We start from the raw sequence: 16454 nt of genomic DNA, 5'->3' as shown, positions 1-16454 counted from the left end.
CTTGGCTCTATACGAGCCCTCTTCCTCCCGTCCTCTTGGACTTGCCTCGTAGTCATCCTCGAAAGTGATTGCCGAGTCGATCGCTTCTGGAATTCGGCAAATCCGTGCCAACCTCGGTTGCATCTTCATGTATGGATTCATGCCTTTCATGAACCGCTTCTTCCGCTTCTCCTCAGTATCTACATCCTCAGGTGCATACCTGGATAACCTATTGAAATCCCGAACATACCGCATGATTGGTGCGGATTCTGTCTCGATTCTTCAAACTCCCTCTTCTTCAGCTCCACCACGCTGTCCGGAACATGAGCATCCCGAAACTTCTTCTTGAACTCCGCCCAGGTGAATACCTTATCTGGAGGGTGTACTGCTACAAGGTTCTCCCACCATGATGCTGCTGGTCCTGACAACAAATAAGTGGTATATCTAATCTTCTCCTCATCGTTGCAACCAACGGTCCTCAGCTTCCTTTCCGTATCCATAAGCCAATCCTCAGCATCCATTGGTTCTGGAGCTGATGTAAATGGTAGTGGTCTTGCATTTTGGAAGTCCGATAGTGTTACTCCCTTGCCTTCATTACCCCTATCATTAATGACATGGGTAAAGAAATCCTGCATGTTCTTGCTCTGGCTTTCCTGGTAACGCCTCCTATCTTCCTCCATTGACCTCATATACTGTTGGAAGTCTGGGTGCAACATTGGGTGTGGTGGTGGTGGTGCGTTCTCTGCTCTAGCTGCTGCATCTGCCTCCTCTTTCTCTCTGGCTTCCCGCTCTCTGCGAGCCTCTTCGGTTTCTACTAACGCCATTTCCCCCTAGTCCTGTAACAAAGAGCGATTACTCATAATTACACCATGCAAATGTTTTCTGAGCTCAACTCATTGCCCAGAACTAGTCACACAATGAAATCAAGAAGCAAATCCAAAACAAACATTTATTATGTATATACACCGTATAATACATAACACACTCACAAACTTATATTACATGTGGTACATATAAACCACTTATTTGGCTCCAAGCCCAAGCCAACGGGAATTTAAAATACGTTCTATTACAATACCACCTAGATTACTTTATTCTTCATTGGAGCTCTACTCCTCCTCATCATAGCTCGCCTCCGCGTACATCCCTGGGGTCCATCCGGTACAACGGCCTGTCCTCCGAAGACCGTCCGGAATGAAAGTTCTTCCCGTAGGTATGTAGTCTGAATCGGACGAAGTGCCGAGACAGAGATCTGTCATGCCAAAGTAACTAGATAAAGATTCATACACATCCCCAGTGGAATACAGCTCCTCTTCTCCAGTCATCCATGGAGGATTCCTATTCACTTGACCCCTCATCTTCTTCTTCTTCTTTTTCTTTGTTCCAGAAGCCTCACCTACGACGTACTGGGATGTTTTGGGTAATCCCATCTCCAAATCTAAAGAAATGGAGTTGGTGTCTTTCTCTTTCTGCTCAAAGCTTTGGTTAACATTCTGGTTAACCGCATCACTCTCATCTCCTGTATCACATGGAATTGGCTCCTCCTCATCACCGAAAGGTTCCCCGAAACGCCAACCCGTCGAGTTCTCGATCGGTGACTCCGAGCAGTTTATGTTCCATGAATGGTCTCCCCCATATCCAGTATCATACGATGCTGACACGTGTGGATAGTGCGGGACAAAGTTGGGTGTAAGTGGATCTCTTGTAAGTGGATTTCTCTTGGACCACTGGTCACTCAAATCTACATCGCTGTCTGGGTTAAAGAAAGGTGTAGTATGTTGTGGTTGTGCCCTCAAATCTTGCATCCGAGTTTGTATTTTATCAGGGTCCGTGAACTCAGCTAGCATGTGGTCAATCTCACCTCTCATCTTCATGTGTAAAAGATACATCGTGGTCAATAAAGACTTACAGCTATCCATGTGCTGTGCTGCAGCTTCAGGACTTCTGTGTGCTAACACCAAATGATTCAGAGTAGGATCCTCATCTTCCTCGGCATGAGGTATATGAGAAAACTCTGAACATAGGAGTTCTACTGACTTGTGCTGCCTTATCTCAAGGATCGCCTTGAATAGGCCCATATGGTAGGCTGTGGTGATAGTTTTGGCTTCTCCGTATGGCATTATACGACTCATCAGCAGTTTTTCCGGTAGTTGGACCGATACTCTGCACTTGGCTAGGATTTCCCCATCATAGTAGGTATACTTGATAACAGGTATCCGTGGATCACAATGAAGTTCCTTCAGCATCCCACACAGGAGAGCTGTTATTGGTCCATCATAATCACCGAGCCAACCCTCAACCTTCCTCAAAGTCCTCTTAGGAAACGTGTACGCCATTGTGGCTGTATACAAAAGCAGAATATTAGTAGTGATAATGCATCATAATAGCTATAATAAAGAATTATCGCACTAAAATATATGGTTTTGCTATTCTCAAGTGAATAATCACCATATTTCTAGAGAATCCTTTACTATTTCTACTAGACTCCTACAAAGTTTCTTCCCTATACTAGGTTTTTCCAACCTAAGGTCGCAACATTTGCTCTCCGATACCACCTGCGGTGACCCAAAGCATACCACCGCATGTTGTAGTATACAAGTCGTTGATATGATCTTTGCGAAGGGACTTCTTCACAATTTGCCATATCCCTCGTAGTGGTACAACAAACATTGCAGGTCATAACACTCCATACTTTATTACAAACATTGTCTTAACAAGTTGGTATTCTCACAGGTCCTATGAGAACACCCTAAGATACTACTTAAGTACGATTACAACTCATAACAAATATAAAGAGCTCAACAACTTATTTAGGTAAGTTCTACGTTGCTCGGCTCTATGATGCTAAGGTATGTCACTACTCCTCCACCTCCGTGTCATCTGGTCCGTAGACTATCCCATAGTCTACGCCTTCCACTCCGCCGGTAAGATCAGGTTCTTCGTAGACCAGCTCGTAGCTTCCTTCTGGTGCTCCATCGTTGATAGCCTCCACTTCCGGATCACTGTCTAGCAAGGGTGTCGAAAGAAAGTGAGTACAGAGGTACTCAGCAAGTTCTAAAAGAATAAAAGGTGTTTGATGCACTAGCTACGACCATTGATCAGGAAATCGTAGGTCAATGCATGTTTTGAAAACATTTCTTCAAAAGGTTGCTTTTATTATGAAAACTATGCCCGTCAGTCTTCACAGGTTGACCAGAACTTCGTGGAGTTCCTTTCCTGCCGCGTTCGCAGTTCCCTTCCCGGAACAGGGAGTGACAGCCACAATTTGATACACTCTGCAGAGGTGCGTTACTTTTCCCACAAGAGATCTCACCCTTTTTGCCATCCGCAGGACTTGCCCCGTTCACACTTCCTTTGGTGTGAGGCCAGGTATAAAGATCCAAGCCCACACCGCCTTCTCCGCGACTGCAAACCCACCCTTTTGTCCAACCGTACACCTCCAGTAGACTTCCCCCGATAATACGGCTTTACTCATGGTGTACTCCGGACAATCCTTCATAGATGGTAGAGATTAACATCACTAATGGATGGGGATTTAAAAGGATTTCCCAACCTATTGCGGCAGTGCCTCCAACACCCCACCGTCTCTACCAATCCGTTGGCGTGCAGAAGGGAAAAGATACGACTGGCTTCCCCAGAGCCATTATAGATCTCATGGTCAACGCGGTTTGTACGGCGCTAGAATCACTGGACGGCATTGGTAATTTAATCCTAGGGTGATATAACCCATTGCAATGGAACCTCCACCATATCAACACATACCATGGTTCCATTGCCAGCCACATAGTCATATTCATAGTTGGAAAATAACATTTCATTTGCGATGCAGAATGATAAGTATATAGCTTTGCATTAAAGTAGTAGAAAATAATCAAATTGACATGAGCAAGGGTGAACTTGCCCGTGGACTGCGAGATAGTGCGGTTCAATGCAATGATGGAACCTCGGACCTCGGGTTCTGTAAGAAGCATCATTGTCCGGTAAGGACAATGTTATAAAAATCCAAATAATGCAATCATGGATGGATTATTTTATGTTGAATCCCTTTACCCCAATGAGTTATTACAATTTAGGGTTGTATTTAAGATTTATGTCTTTGACGGTAATTTACAATTGATTTAAAAGTATTAATCATTGTGATTCACACAAAGTACAACAATTCAAAGTAAAATGATTTTACTTGATGATTACCTTAGTCATTCCAAAATAATTTGAAATTATAGAGTGAACTCTATAGTTTTTGGAATACAAAGGAGTATAGTATTTTTCTGGGAAAAATACCCTCTTTCAAAAGAAATGACTTGGATTAGTAGAATTTCATTTTGAAATGTTTGAAAATAAATATTTGAACTTATTTGAGATTTTTCCTTGAATTTGAATTACAAGGAAATAATAATTTTAAATTCCAAGTTATTATTTAAATTCTAAAAATTCATAATTTTGAATTTGTTTCATAAATTCCATTTCATATTTTATTCTTGTTAAGATTTATTTTTCATTCATAAATCCAATTTTTATTGGATTTTTAGAGTTGTTTATGATTTATTAAAATTTGGTAAAGTTTTGATCTTTTATTAAATGTAAAAGACCAAAATACCCCTCTGGACCCCTATTGGGCCCAGCCCAATAACTTAACCCAGGGACGGCCCAATAAGGCTGGCCCCCTTTTGGGTTCGGTGGCGCCGAAGCGGCCCACCTCACTCACTCTCACTCGGCCCTCTCACTCGCTCGTCTAACCCTAACCGTCTGGCGACTCCCGTGGCGATGGCGTCGCCGCCATGGCCGCCGCCCTGCTCCGGCCATCGCCGTGCTCCTCCGCCGTAGCCACCTACCGATCCTGAACCGCCGCGAGCAGATCTATCGATCTGTCCGCGCAGTTTCTCCCTTCTCGTCCTCTCCTGGCGAATCGCCTCCGATCTGGATCCACTGGAGAATCGCCTCGGACGATTTGGTGGTCTCCGGTGAACTCTCGTCTTCGCCGTCGACGTACGCGCCCCCTGAGACCGACCTGGTGCGGTGCTGCTTGCAGTACCAGTGCCGTCGTCTCCGTGCCGTGCTGCTGTGGTGATGTTCGTGCTCGTTGGTGTAACGCCGGCGTAACGTCGGCGCCTACCCTGGATTTGCAGCTGTTAGGGCCGCGCGAGCACTGCCTCGCCATGCCCTAGCCTCTGCTTCCAGGCGCAAGTAAGTGTTGTCTCTCCTCTACCTCTTCTGTGCGCCTCCCCTTGGTACTGTGCTTCTTCCTCCTCATGCTATGTTGCTCTCTGGTGGTTTTGTGATCATCTAGAGCCATGCTATGGCTGCGCAATCTTCCTGTGCTTATGTTAACTGTAAGCTCATAGCCCAATTACCATTTACTGGTACTGGCACATGCTGCTTTGCTTGCTGTTCTTGCTGTGCTTGCTTCTCTGCTGCTTCTAGCATGCTCTACACTTGCCATGCCCTGTTGTACTTGCTCCAGAGCTAACTATGCCATGCTATGCTTGGTTATGACTTGCTTATGCTTACTGGTCTATCATGCTTGCTTGTCTAGGTGTACTTGTGATGCATCTGTGACACTTGTGTGTGTGCCAGAGGTGCCTGTGATATGATTCAGTACTTCCTATGCAAGCCAATGATCCATTGGATCATTCCTTGCTTGTTGGCTAACTTCACTGTGTAGCTTGGCTTGCTATAATTGATCCATTTGATCAATTGATTGTCAGTGATTGCTTACTGGCTAATACTGTGGCTATATGAGGTAATTATCTGGTGATGCTGATGCTCAAGCATCACTGTGTTGTTGCTTACTTATGCTGTTGCTTATCTTAGCTACCTAGACTTGTTCTAGTGGCTATAGATTAACTGTGTTGCTTAACAGTGTGCTACTGTCATGCTTAGCATGGATCTGTGATAAATTCATGCTTGTATTACTTAAATTATGATGAACTGCTTAGGCAGTGATGATTTAAATGACTTGCTTGTATATGAATTTGCTGTTCATGATTCTTTTACAAGCAATTAGAGTCTGAATCCATTACTGGATAGTGATGTGATCTATTTGGCTTTCTTTTAATTGGTGCTAAGTGTGATGTGACCTCAGTAGCCTTGCTACCATCGGTTGCTCACATGATTGGTTGGATCTTGTTGGCTACTCAACTTTGCTTGCATATTTGGGGATCATACTAACTATGAATGCCAATATGCTTGCCTGTGAAGAAATCTAGGGTTTTACTGATGGTTATGTGCCTAGGATTTTCTGTGTAGTCTATACTAGCTGCTATTTATTGTAACTCATATACTGGTGCTATCTGTGCATCAGATCTTGCTTCTGTGCACAAGATCTGTATCTGGATGGTTTCTATTTTGGTGGCTTTTTAGACTAGCAATGATCCTTGGTGAAAACCAAGTGATGATTCACCCTGTTGAGCATCTGCTCAACCCCATGACTATGTCATGCATATGATGGATTAGATCCATTGGATCTTTTCCAGGAACTAGGTATACCTCGTTCCAGCTCCTAGAAAGAAATGTTTTGTTGATGCAGACTTGGGTTTGTTCACAGCCCTTCACCTCCAGATCTTGGATGATCTTCTAGGTCACCATGATTTCTGGTGGCTTAAGTGGTTGTGTGTGTTGGTTCTGTTCTTGCTCAAGAACTGGATGAACTGAGCTTGTTCTTGCTTCACCCTTACCTGGTGAATCTTATCTGGTCGACTGGTTATGATTTCTAGGGTTTGTGCTCCTTTTATATGAACCCTGCTTCTATCCTTGCATTGACACACAAGCCTGGCTTGCTTGGTGACTAAGCTGTTGCATGGCCTTGCTGTTGCTGCCCAGCACACTTGAGCTGTGTGCTCTCATATGCTGAAACTTGAGCCCCTGGTGTGTGCTCAGGTTTGGTCTGCTGCTGCCCTTATCTTGTGCTGTCCTTGGTTTTGGACAAGCACAGGTGTCTTGTGATGCTTTGCACTGTCCAAACTGAATCTTGTGTTATTTGCTAACTGTCCAAACTGAATCTTTGGCTAACACTAACATTCTGGCTAGTGTTGACTCTTTGTTTTGCAGGTTTTGAAGATGAATATGACCATGAAGATATACTCCAAGTCATTTAGTCTAGGTTTTAGTTTAGGAGCAATATTGTAATCTTTATTTATTTCTGTTTATTATTCATCCATTCTTGTATCAAGAATATTGTAAAGACTTTGTAATCTGTGTTGTGATATCAATAAAGCCCAAGTTTTTGTTTATGAACTTTTGCTTTATGTAATATTTATATTCTGGAATAAATATTGTATTACTATTCACTTTGAAATTCAAAGTTGTTGGAATTCATAAGTTGTGTTTTAAATTATGAATTCTATTTTTATATTGTTCAATGCTTATTGTTAAATGTATTAACACTTGTCAAATGAAATCAATTCCCCAAATCAACAAGATACAAAAGAGATCATGTCGAAATTTCCCTAACTCACATTGCCTAACCCTAAGTGCAAAATGAGAGAGAACCTCGATCCCTCTTAGGTTTAGTTGCAATAAAGCGCGAAAATTTCCCCCGTTTTGCGATGAAATGCACATCCCATTTCTAAATCTACCCTTCGTTGTTACTATGTTCTGAGTTATTACACCGGTCTCCACCACATTACAGCCAGAGGATCCATCATTTGGGGATGGGGCCCACGGCCAGAGCTAGCGGCAGCGGCAACGAGGAGGGGCACGAGAAGGGCTGGGGGAGCTAGGGTTTGGGTCCCCCGCTGTCACTCGTGAGTGACATGGGTGGCCGCCTCTCTTGGAAGCAGACAACCAAACTTGCGACGCATAGATGAATGGAAAAAACGAGTGTGTGAGGTTCACCGCCTACATCCTAGTAATAGGTAGATCACACGGGGAGTGGACAAATGGAGATCGAGCTACACGTAGCTCTTTATTTAAAAAAAATCAGAAATCATACTTTTAAGTTTTAAAAAAATGAAAAAAAAATACTAGGATAGCCAATGATGGTATCTACAAATATACAAAATCTCAATGTGAAATTCTTAGTACTTTAGCCTACACAAAAATGACAAATGTGTCGATCTGAGAATAGTGAATAGTGCACATTTCAAAACTGTAAAACCTATCAGATTTTGTCATTTTTGTGTAGTCTACAATACAAAGAATTTCACATAGAGATTTTGCAGGTTTGTAGATTTCATCATTATCTACATCCAGGATTTTTATTCAGATTTTTTTAAAACTTAAAATTATAATCTCAAAATTTTGAAAATAAAAGGCTACATGTAGCTCGGCTTCCATTTGCAGTTTTCGTAGATCACACCCCCATAGTTGGCTAACTTTCTAGAAACATCGGCTACAAGCCTACAAACGTATAGTCACTCACTCACTCACCACCACTGTATATATAGCGCACATTCCTAAAGACACCTACCGATAACTAGATTTCAAGGTTTCCTGGTTTATGCAAAGAAAATCCTCGTGAAATATCAAAAAATGAAAAGAAAACAAATAAACAAAATGAAATGTATGACGAGAATCATCTGGATGGTCACAATCTAGTGTCATAAGAAAATCTAGTTTCTGGTCGGCCTAGAACTAACAATTCTCAGCCATCCAATTTTCGGTGTAATTTGAAACTTTCATAGAACTCGCGAAAATATTTTCTTACGAAACATGGAAACCACGCATATGTTACCTACCCATGCCAGCAAAGTAAACTTGCCGACCTTAAATTACAGAGCAGTCTCGATCTATCGATCTCGTCTGCAGTTTTTAAATGTCCTTGTCAGTTCGTCGCGATTGGCGGATGTGTATGCACCTGCATCCTTTGGAAACTTCCGACTTGGACCAAATTGACGAAGATAGATCTGACGTTCTAATCACTTGATTCTAGGCACAGCACGCGACGAGCGTGATTCGCCGCCGCAGCTGCGGGTGGCGAAGACCCCAGCACCCAAGTCAAGCGCGCTGAATAGTTGCCGGACACTGACGTGGCAGCGGCTAGCTCCGATCGACGCCGAGCTGCAATCTATATCACGGCGCGCCGGCTGCAGTGCACGCACCACGGCCCTCTGTTTGCTATAGTAAGTGTGGCTGCCATGGAGAAAGCCCGCTTATCCCTCGTTGCGTGCCTCCTCCTCGCTGGCTTCGGCGTCGCCGTCCTCGGCGCCGGCGACGATGAGTAGTTCGTTTACTCCGGCTTCACCGGCTCGAACGCCTCGTTGTCGCTGGACGGCAATGCGGTAGTGACGTCGAGCGGGCTCCTCGGGCTCACCAACGGCACTCCCCAGGCCTCGAGCCACGCGGTCCACCGGACGCCGCTGCGCCTGTGGAGGTCGCCGGGCGGCGGCGTGCGCTCGTTCTCGGCGTCCTACGTGTTCGGCATCATCCCCCCTTACTCCGACCTGAGCGGACACGGCATCGTCTTCTTCGTCGGGAAGGACAACTTCTCGGGCGCGCTGCCGAGCCAGTACCTTGGCTTCCTCAACAGCTCGAACAACGGCAACGACACCAATCACATCTTCGGCGTGGAGCTCGACACCATCGAGAGCAAAGAGTTCAAGGACCCCAACGATAACCATGTCGGCATCGACGTCAACAACCTCGAGTCCGTCGCCGTCCACCCTGCCGGCTACTACGACGACAAGACAGGCGCGTTCCGGGACCTGCTCCTGATCAGCGGCAAGGCGATGCAGGTGTGGGTGGACTACGACAGCGAGACCACGCAGATCAACGTGTTCCTGGCTCCCCTGAAGAATGGTGCCAAGCCTTCGACGCCCCTGGTGTCAGCCAAGAGCAACCTCTCGAAAGTGCTCGTCGAGCCAGCGTACGCCGGCTTCTCTTCGTCGACAGGCACGGTGAGGTCGCGCCACTATCTGCTCGGATGGAGCTTCGCCATGGACGGCCCTGCTCCTCCCATCGACATCGGCAGCCTGCCGAAGCTGCCGCCGTTTGGCGCCAAGGCGCGTTCTAAGGTATTAGAGATCGTCTTGCCGATAGCCAGCGCGGCTTTCGTCCTCGGCGTGGTGGCGGTTGTTATCCTGCTCGTCCGGCGGCGGTACATGTATGCCGAGGTGCGGGAGGATTGGGAGTCGGACTTCGGGCCGCACAGGTTCACGTACAAGGACCTATTCCGTGCCACGGATGGGTTCAAGAGCAAGACGCTGCTGGGCTTCGGCGGGTTCGGGAGGGTGCACAAAGGGGTGCTCCCCAAGTCCAAGCTGGAGGTGGCGGTGAAGAAGGTGTCTCACGAGTCGAGGCAGGGCATCAAGGAGTTCATCGCCGAGGTTGTCACTATCGGCCGCCTCCGGCACCGCAACCTCGTGCAGCTGCTCGGCTACTGCCGCCGGAAGGGCGAGCTCCTCCTCGTCTACGACTACATGTCCAACGGTAGCCTCGACAAGTACCTCTACGCCGGCAAGGACAAGCCGGCCACGCTGGACTGGGCGCAGAGGTTCCGGATCATCAAGGGCGTCGCGTCGGGCCTGCTGTACATCCACGAGGACTTCGAGCAGGTGATCATACACCGGGACATTAAGGCAAGCAATGTGCTCCTCGACGCCGACATGAACGGGCGGCTCGGCGACTTCGGCCTCGCCAGGCTGTACGACCACGGCGAGGACCCGCAGACGACGCACGTGGTCGGAACCATGGGATACCTTGCACCGGAGCTGGCGCGGACGGGGAAGGCGTCGCCGCTCACAGACGTGTTCGCCTTTGGCGCGTTCATCCTCGAGGTGGCCTGCGGCCGGAGGCCCGTCGAGCAGACCATGGACGACGGCCGGCTCATGCTGGTCGACTGGGTGCTCGAGCACTGGCAGAAGGAGTCGCTCCTCGAGGTGGTCGACCCGAGGCTCGGCGACAACTACGACGCCGACGAGGTGCTCATGGCGCTCAAGCTGGGGCTGATGTGCTCGCACCCGTTGCCCGGCGCCAGGCCTAGCATGCGGCAGGTCATGCAGTATCTCGAAGGCGACATGCCGTTGCCCGAGCTGACGCCCACGCAGATGAGCTTCAGTATGCTGGCCCTGATGCAGAGTGAAGGGTTTGACTCGTTCGTCGTGTCGGCGTCGGGTCCATCGTCGGCCACGATGATCACCATGGGCACAATCAGTGGACTCTCCGGAGGGAGATGACTTGCATTATTGATCAGATATCACGAGTATAATATTGAGAGAAGCAAGGTACCCTGAATATTTGATTAGTACTTTGCTTGGAGATACATGACACTGCAAATATGGGCAGCTCGCCCATTGTTCGTTCCTACAAAGTACAAACTACTCCCGTCATCTAAAAAAAAAAACTTTCAACTTTATCTAGATACATATATCTAGAAAAAGTTAAGAAACATTTTTTCAGGAATTGGGGGAGAATATCTTCTTGAGCAACATCCAAAAAACGAGACAAACCATTGACGTACATGTTCTTGGCACGATTTTGGAGGTACATCCACTTGCGGTCCATCTGCAAAATCAGGACAAAAAAAGTTGCATCATATAAATCTAGAAAATAGATTAAAAGATATCAGCATGATTACAAGGATTGCCTAGGCAAATTCATGAACGTCAATTCACAGAGTGACAGTGTCGTTGCCTATTCGACGGTACCTCGGAGGAGAGATTCTCACGATGGGAATAAGAAGTAGGGGCCATTGGGCAGAGAGTCCTCGGGACGGTGGTACACGATTTACCCAGCTTCAGAACATCCGCTCGATGACAGGGCCTACTGCTGCTTGTCTGGAATTATCTGGGCACTTTCGCGTTGTTACAATGAATTGTGGTTGTGTCTCTAGGGCTCCCGGGATCCGTCTTATAAAGGCATCAAGATCTAGGGTTTACACGGAGAGTCCTACCTAGAATACAAGTTGTCTAATTACGAAATATAATTGCCGTGCACGGCTACCCCTGATGGGCCAGACCGTATCCGACTTCCAGAGTTGGTCGGTGGATCCGGCTCGTCGTTCCTGGGCTGGACTTCATCCATCTTGATCTACAACTGGGCTGCTCGATGGGCCATACACCACCATCACCGTCTATGGGTCACCCGGGCTTGCCGGATCTAGCCACCGTCGATGGTACATCCATGAAGTATACCCACAACACCCAGAGTTAAAATTCTCCGACCGTTAAAGGCCATCCACCCCCCTCCCCCAATATTTTCCTGATTTCACTCTCTCTCTCGCCTTCAACCCCGTCACCACCTCAAATGCACCCACCCCGCGCCATCCATCGTCTAGGCCCGACCTATTGTCCACGCCATAGTCGTCCATGGCATTCTTGAATACTAACAACGTCAGCGAGGATGTCGACGATGTACGGTAATCTTCATTCGATGAGGTACCGATTTTGTAGGTTATGCTTGAGTGTGACTTTTTTAAGATTTTCTGAATCGATTTATTTCTCGAATTTTCTAGGAATCTACGTGTGAATGCGGTATCCGGGCGGTGGTGGGAGATGTATGTTCAACGTTGTCTAGATGTCAAATTGCTTATTTGTAGGATTTATACTTCACAAGGGATTAGAAGTGGAAATCCGTTGAAGACAGTGTTTGACACGAGAAAAACGTCCGTGAAAGACAGATGCGCTACATTGAGAGGGAGGATGGTAGCGTGTTTCTCTCATGCGCTGGGGTAAAATAAAAGAAATGCGGGCATGCCAGTGTACCGTAGTACACAAGAAAAAGATAGGGAAGCATGCATTTCATTAATCTCTCTTGGAGAAACAAAGTACAAGTTCCCGAATACAAAGCGCTCCGTGGCCTGCTTGCGCGGCCAGCCCGACTATGGCGATTGTGATCTCCTGGTTCCCGGGGCCTCGGAAGGCTCCCGGTTAATTACTCCCGCGGGTTACGCCGCGAGACACCTCCGATTAAGCCGTGTGGTCGTCTTCATCATCTTCGCTTCGCGTTCTCCATGCATGATGTGGTGGTGTGTGTGGGCGGTGGCAGAGCCCGTGTCCTTGTCGGTACACGCACCGCAAGAAGCATGGCCTTTGCACCGGCCATGCCCGCCCTCGCCGTCGCGCCTCGTCGGTCTTGACGGTGTTGATGTAGTTGGGAATGGAACATCATGGGTCCACTCAGTTGGGACTTCTTGACGACCAGTGGCCTCGTCGGGGTGCGCAAGGGGTATGCCTCGCGGGAGCAAAGTGTTGGAGGAGATCGGCGTCGGTGTGAAAACCAACGCATCTGCCCAAGTCGGTGTAACTAGTGCGGTCGGCGCCTCGTCTCGACTTGACGCCAAGTCTATGGCCGTCGGCGTAGACAAGATCACCGCCCCGCAGGCTCGTGGGGGAGTGATGTCGAAGGTGTGGTCTCGCCTCATCCCAAGTGGGTGTGGCTGCCTGCCTGAAGTCGCTTCCATGTGGCTAGCCATATGAACGTCACACCGCCTTGTATTGCTCTCAAGTTGGTGGAGAAATGGTTGTTGTCGATAGGCGCGCGTGGATCGGTACGTCCGGAGTCAGTGAATGACAGTCCACATATGCGCTATGTGAAGCGCCTGTTGGACGTGTTTTTGCTACCCGATTGTAGAAGCTTTGGTCAGAGAAGCTTATCGGATGGAGTCGAGGCGAGCCAACTACTTCGCGATGGTCCAACATCATGCTTGGCGCCGGCAGCTATGAACAGCAGCGTGAAGACTGCCTCGTGCACCCGAGCTACATACTATGTATGCATGCATCGTACGTGCACACCCCTGAGTCTAGCTCTTCTTTCCTTTTTAATTGTTCCTGCATAGTTTTGACTTGGAGAAGACAAGCTGTCACGTCCAAGCTAGTTGCCTAGCTCGAGCAACATCTGCGGTGTTGGACATCGTCGTCACGACTTGCGGGGGTTGAGGGGATGGCGCCGCTGCATGCCAGCAACCCCGCCATGCCATCGTTATCGCGGCTGTCGGAAGTGGAGAGGATGGCGCCGCGCTGTACACTGGCAGCCTTGGCACGGACTCGTCGTCGTCGAGCCTCGCTGATGGTGAAGATGGCGCCGCGCTGCATGCCGGCAGCCTCCTCGCGGATGTCGTCATCGTCGCACCTCGCTGGTGCCATGGAGATGGTGCACGCCGGCAGCCCCGTCAAGGTCGTGGTCGCACCTCGCTGGCGGCACGGAGATGGCGCCGCGGTGCACGCCGGCAGCCCCAGCATGGACGTCGTCGTCGCGTCCCATACGTGGTGGAGATGGCGCCGCGCTGCACGCCGACAGCCCCGTCAATGCTGTCGTCGCCGCGCCGCGCAGGTGTCGTGGAGATGGCGACGCGCTACACGCCGGCAGCCCCGTCAAGGACATCGTCATCGCGCCTCGTGGGCGCCGTGGAGATGGCGCCACACTGCCCGCCGGCAGCCTCGTCACGGACGCCGTCGTCGTGGCTCGTGTGAGTGTTGATGGCGCCGCCGCTGCACGCCGGCAGCCTCGTCACGGACGCCGTCGTCGCGGCTCGTGGATGTGTTGATGGCGCCGCTCTGCGCGTCGGCAGCCCCGACATGGACGTCGTCGCCGCGCCTCACGGGTAGTGGAGATGGCGCCGCGCTGCACGCCGGCAGCCTCGGCACGGACGTCGTCGCCGCGCTTCACGGATGTGGTGTTGATGTCGCCGCGCTGCACGCCGGCAGCCTCGTCAAGGTCGTCGTCGCGCCTCGCGGGTGCCATGGAGATGGCGCCGTACCGCATGGTGGCAGCCACATCACGGACGTCGTCGTCGTGTCTCGCGGGAGTGGTGTTGATGGCGCCATGCTACGCGCCGGCAGCCTTGTCGCGGACGTTGTCGTCGCGCCTCCCGTGTGCCATGGAGTTGATGGCGCCGCGCTACACACCGACAGCCTCGCCTCGCGGGTGCCATGGTGTTAATGGCGCCGTGCTACACACCGGCAGCCTCATCGCGGACGTCATCGTCGCGCCTCGACGGTGCCACGGAGATGGCGCTGCACTGCACGCCGGCAGCCCTGGCACGGATGTCGTCGCCGCGCCTCGCTGGTGGTGGAGATGGCAATGGGCTGCACGCCGGCGACAGCTCCGGCGCGTGCACTTCGTCATCGTCCGCGGTCGTGCAAGATGAGGACACCGATTGACGTGTATGCTGCATGGAGAGGGAGAAAAAGAGAGAGATGCTGACTATATCAGCCATGATTCTCACCGTAGGAAAACGATAGCTTCGCCTCCATGTCCTCCCCTGATCAGCCTTGAGATTGGATGTGTTTGTGTTGCCGCGTATGAAGAGCTAGCCGTCCCTCTCTGTATTCTTCTCTTCAGGTCCGATGGCTTCCGGGTCTCTTCTCTGCTGCTCTTCCTTTTTTCCTCCCGTCTCGCTTCTTTGCGTGGTCAGCTGCCTGCGTTTTATAGCCAGCAGCTGATGGATGGATAGGAGCGTGGAGCGCCTCTCCCGCTGGGATGCTTATCGCATCCGCTTTGTTAGTTGTGGCTAACAAATTCCGTACGTAGGCATCACGCGCGCACGCGGCCGGCCGGCCGGACCGTAAGTATGCCGTAGTATTTTGGCTCGTATACGTATACCTTACGATGAACCTCAATTATTTTCTTTTCTTGCCAATTTGCCAGGCAATAAAATATCGCCGCGACTTGGACAAAATCGCGTCGAACAAATGCCCCTCGCCAAGGCGAGGTCGCGCGCGAAGCAAGTCGGTCTCGGCTTGGCGAAACCGCCAGCGCAACGAGTACATGTACAGCCTGTGCCTCCGCGTCTTGGGAGGCACCCTAGGATGTTGTTGATGCAGATGATCTTTCTAGTTTGAGCGACTTGTCGGAGACCCGAGAGTTGATGTAGAGGAATTGGAGCGGTTGTCGAGTGCTGATGTAGAGGGAATGTCGCGAGTGCTGAGCGTTGATGTAGAGGCGATGTCGCGAGTGTTGAGCGTTGATGTAGAGGCGATGTCGCGAGTGCCGAGCGCCGACGTAGAGGCGGTGTCGCGAGTGCCGAAGGTTGATGTAGATGGATGTCGCGTGTGCCCCGAGCCAGTGTGCGGCTGCCGAGCGTTGACGTAGAGGCAGTGTCGCGGCTGGCGGGTGTCGATGTAGAGGCACTGTCGCGGCTGTCGGGTGTTGATATATATTGGTGCAGGAAGGTACTTCCGCTTACACATTTTGAAGAAAACCGATTGGGATCGTGTGCGATGGCAATCAACCAGCTAGTCTTCCTTCATCTTCATTCCACGGCGAAATAACATGCCATGTCGTGGAGAGATTTTATCAATCCAGCCGGGACCATGTAGCCATCATGGTGCCAGCCAGCTAGATTGAAGGGTTTCACAGATTCACGCTAGCCGCACTGGCGCGCTGCACTGCTCCCGTATCTTCATGTGTTGATGTAGATGTGCCGCCGAAAAGTCATCGGCGTCAACACCGTCCCAGTATTGCCGAAGCAGGCCGGTGTAGACATTTGAAGGTCGTGGCGAGCCCATCATCATGGGCGCCGAGTCACAACTCAACTTGTGAAAGCGTGTTCCTGTACTTTCTCGGGTTCGAGGAAACAAGAGCAAGGAAACACGAAGCAC

General features: G+C 49.8%; 1 pseudogene; it reads left to right on the top strand.

The window, feature by feature from the left end:
* The first annotated feature begins 8867 nt into the window (after positions 1–8867).
* LOC127292634 (L-type lectin-domain containing receptor kinase SIT2-like) lies at positions 8868–11316 on the top strand (annotated as a pseudogene).
* The last annotated feature ends 5138 nt before the right edge of the window (positions 11317–16454 follow it).

This window comes from Lolium perenne, chromosome 4 (genome assembly GCF_019359855.2).
Source record: "Lolium perenne isolate Kyuss_39 chromosome 4, Kyuss_2.0, whole genome shotgun sequence".
Classification (NCBI taxonomy): Eukaryota; Viridiplantae; Streptophyta; class Magnoliopsida; order Poales; family Poaceae; genus Lolium; species Lolium perenne.
The sequence above is the reverse complement of the archived record's forward strand: the minus strand, read 5'-3'. Positions and strand labels throughout refer to the sequence as shown.